The sequence below is a fragment of the Amborella trichopoda genome, chromosome 8 (genome assembly GCF_054954075.1).
Source record: "Amborella trichopoda isolate Santa Cruz 75 chromosome 8, AtrichopodaSantaCruz75HAP2 v2.0, whole genome shotgun sequence".
NCBI classification, from domain to species: domain Eukaryota; kingdom Viridiplantae; phylum Streptophyta; class Magnoliopsida; order Amborellales; family Amborellaceae; genus Amborella; species Amborella trichopoda.
Genome location: NC_142343.1, coordinates 40615609 through 40619717, shown reverse-complemented (window position 1 = coordinate 40619717; position 4109 = coordinate 40615609). Strand labels below are relative to the sequence as shown.

General features: G+C 31.6%; 1 non-coding gene across 1 annotated transcript; it reads left to right on the top strand.

Moving 5' to 3' along the window:
- Positions 1 to 1348: 1348 nt before the first annotated feature.
- Positions 1349 to 1436, top strand: LOC148781102 (small nucleolar RNA Z196/R39/R59 family). The gene has a single exon (XR_016039881.1). It is a non-coding gene; the product is annotated as a small nucleolar RNA Z196/R39/R59 family (small nucleolar RNA).
- The last annotated feature ends 2673 nt before the right edge of the window (positions 1437 to 4109 follow it).

The window sequence follows — 4109 nt, the reverse complement described above, 5'->3', positions numbered from 1 at the left end:
TATTTCTATAAAAAATAAATAAAAATAAAGCTTATCATAATAAAACCATGTTATTCCAATCATATTATTTCAATGACATGTTGAAACCAAAGTCTAATCACGTTAGAAGGCATGTGATTCTTATTTACGTGCGCCCTAAATTGATTGTTTAGAGCCTCGCAATCATATAGACTTTATCCTTATTAAAAATAATTTGATTCTAAATTAAATCCCAAAATTTTATCTTGAGTATGTAAAGTTCTCAAACAAAAAGGTCGTAGTGTACACAATGAAAAATCCATCTCAAATTTAAGCAAGGGACGGTCGAGATCAACTCTTTATCGGCTTCAAAGTTCGGGTGGAGAAGTGTTTGTTGTATCACCATATGTTTTGAAAACGGTACATGGCCCAGCGTGTACTAATTACTATACACAATATGCGTATAATACAACGAATTATCCCTTTGCCTTCACCTGTACTATTCTTCGCTCCAAAATCCAATGTTTTCCACTCTCTTTTCTGAAGTTTCTAGGGTTATTGGTTATTGTTTATAACCTGATAAACTTTAGGCCTACGATTCTCTCTCTTTATTTGGAAAAAATTATAGGTTTTAATTTCCTGAAAATTCCAGTTCATCTCTAGTACCATTTGGATTTTGAGGTTCCATTATCATTTATTGTCTTATTTAGATGTGGTTTATTCATCTGATTTATCGATTCAATGCTCTATTTTAGTAAAGATTCAAGTTTATAGGTAATTTTCATGAAATAAGAGGTGAAATTTTTAATATTTTTCTTGTTATTTTCATGAATAAGAAGAACCGAGGGGCAAGATAATCTTGCTTAAGGGGGATTTTTCATGTTATTACATTTAGGGTTATTTTTTATGCCTGGTGTGAATGTTGCCTTGATTTTGTCTTATATCTAGGTATCACGTTAACAGGCATATATTAAAATATATACAGTTTTGTGACATGGATTGCTTGATCTAAATGAGCCTTCTGGTACTTTCTCTCTGTATACATAAGTTCAATTGAAGTTTATTTTATTTTATTTTATTGTTTATTTGGTGTATACACACACGACAACTTTGATGGACCAATGGATTTTTGTTTTTCAAGGATCTTTGATTGAAATGGGACATGGTTTTGCTTGAATCTTGAATTAAAAGTTAGAAAACTTTGTTTTTCGAAAGTTCATGGGTTGAATTTCCTGATAAAATAAACAAATTGGTTTGAATCTGAAATATGAATGCCAGATTTGGTTTTGAGGATGACATTTTTTTTGTTGAATTTGTGGTTGTAATGGTTGAGATTGGATTTATTTTTGTGATCTGTTACTTTTTATGTTATTTAAACTTCTCTATATTGTGCAATCAGTGATGAATATTTAACATGTCTACTGAAATTCTTTGTGATTACTGTATTCAATTTTCACCATCTTTCAACTGAGATTGCACTTGATTCTAAGCAATAAGGAAAATGATGAATGGTGTAATGCCCCCATCATACACACACTTGTTTTGTGTTGTTATGGTGAATATATAATTATATCTGATTCCATACCCTCGTATCTGATTTACCCTTTCTTAATTGAACACAGGACCACATTTTTATTTCAAGTTTTGAGAGTTGATGGACAAAATGGCTTGATTATGTTATTTCAATACATGGCTTGATTAATTTTTGGATGAAATTTTGCTTGGTAAAAGAAATATTACAAATTCTAACTGATTGTTTTTTCTTTTATTTTGGACTGTCGACTATGATGCTGTGGTGTCAGTTGCTAATTTGTTTTTTGTGGGATCACTAACCATTACATTTATTCAAGCCAAATGGTGTACCTTAGGAAACATGGCTTGAAGAATTATGTTGTTTGTAATTCATCATGTTTTTCTTGTACAAATTTGCTTAAACAGTAAACAAGCTGCTCCACAACTCATTGACTCAGTACACGTCTTTTCTTTTCTTTATTTCCTTGTTTTTCTCCTCACTTTGGAGGTGATTGATTAAAATGTATATTCCATGGGAAAAAGTTTATAAAAGGTTGCAACCTCTAAATCTAGAATTAAGGTGCACCTAAAAAATCCATCATAAATGATTGTTTTGATGTTGGAAAATCCTGTGATTGATCATATGGACATCGAGATTTATGAATATGAAAAGAGAGATGATTTCGAGTCCTAAAAATAGTGTATCTTGAAACATATTATCTGGACCGTCTTCAATTTTAGATTACAACTTTATATAAATGTTTTCCTCCAAATTATGAATCAGGCTTGGACTCACCGAAGTTCTTGGATAATAAACCCCAAATTGTAAGTGAATCCGACCCGATTACTTGAATTTTATAATATTTTGAATTGGGAAAGTTTACAAAAAGGCTATTTATTTATTTTACAAAAAAGTCACAATTATTCTTTTCAATCAGATTTTAAATCGGGTGGCAGTAAGAATGTCACTAATTAAACTCAAAAGTTTCAAAAAGAAATTTTCGAACTTTGTAATACATACTCAAGCCATCCAGTTTGAAAGTCAATGACCGAGAGTGATTGTGACTTTTTTGTAATAATGATAAACGGTCACATTTTGACAAACTAATGACAAATGGTCTTATAGAATACAATCTCAAATTAAATATTATAGTTTTCTTTCTAGAGCCGGCTGAACAATATAATGTCACTCATCACTTGGTTCAAGACCCTGGCCGGTTAAGGTTTGAAGGAAAGTAATAAACTAACTTGAGCTTGAATGATATAAGGGTCTTAACAACCCAAAACCAGTTGCAACTTGCACCAGTATTGTCCAAAAAAAAAAAAAAAAAAAGTTTGGCTAAATGAGTTTTAACTATAGGAAAACAAAAAAAAAAAAGGTACCAAAACCAACTATACCAAAACCAACTATGAAGGCTTTCCCATATGAAATATAAAACTGCCTTAACAATAGGATATTAAAAGGAAAAAGTTGATAGAACTTTGCAATCTTATTTGTAGGAGTACGGTTAAAATAAATTTTAAAGATGCCACTTTTTGTCAAATCTATAACCTCTAATTATAACGGTCTGTGTTGTGAGTTTCTAAGAACACCCATCTTAAAATTGGCCAAAAGATTCCTACTCTCGTGGATGTATAATATCTATTTCCTCTATTGGGCAAAATTTACACTGGGAATATCTTTTAGATCCCAAATTTTGGAGATAGGATTTCTATAACCCCCAACCAAACTTGAAGGAAAAAGAAGATAAAAAAATAATTCTGTCTTTATGTGCCTAAACAAATTTGCACGGAACCATCCGACTTTTTTGGAAATGATCTAGATGTTCAACAACTCAAAATCCAATATTTTTTTCTTTCAACATAATCATCTAGTTATAATTAGATGGGCCTTGAAATATCTTAGAAAAATCACCTACATAAGTGTTTTGCCTTGGGGAGAATATGTAGTATGCTCCCGAGGGAGCATAATATACACACTCTTAAAATTTGGGGGTGGCAATGGACTCGGAACGTTCGGACCTTAGGGGTAGACACGATTGGGGTTCAGATATGGGTTCCAAAATTGGATCTGGTGGGTTGGGTTTAGGTCTAAATCTTGTACCCGAACACTATTTATTTTTAGGGGTCTAGTAATATTTTTTGGGTCCCACTATATGAAGGAAAAAGTTTATGTAAAGTTGCAACTTTAAAATATATAATTAAAGATGCACCTCAAAATTTCATAGGAAAATATCGTTTTAATGGTGAAAAACCTTTTAATTTATTATCTTGACATCGTGATGTATAAATTCTAAAAAATAAAAATAAAAAATTGAGTTCAAAAAACAATGCATCTTGCAACACATTATCTAAGCCGTCCATTTTTCTAGGTTTTCTTAAGCGCGTTAGTAGGGCTACTTTTCTGTTCAACAGTTTTGTACCATATTGACGTAGTGTTATTAATTTGACCTTCTACGTGGGAAAAGTACTGGTGGCCTACCTTTCCTGTTCAAATTTAGGTGACTTTTTTATTAAGTGTAACTTAATAAACCATTAATTAGGTTGCAAATTGCATGACAATTTAATATTGGAATGGTTTGACGTGGTGATTTAAACCTGATGATTTCTGAGGGTTGTTGATTTGGATGCCGGATCGG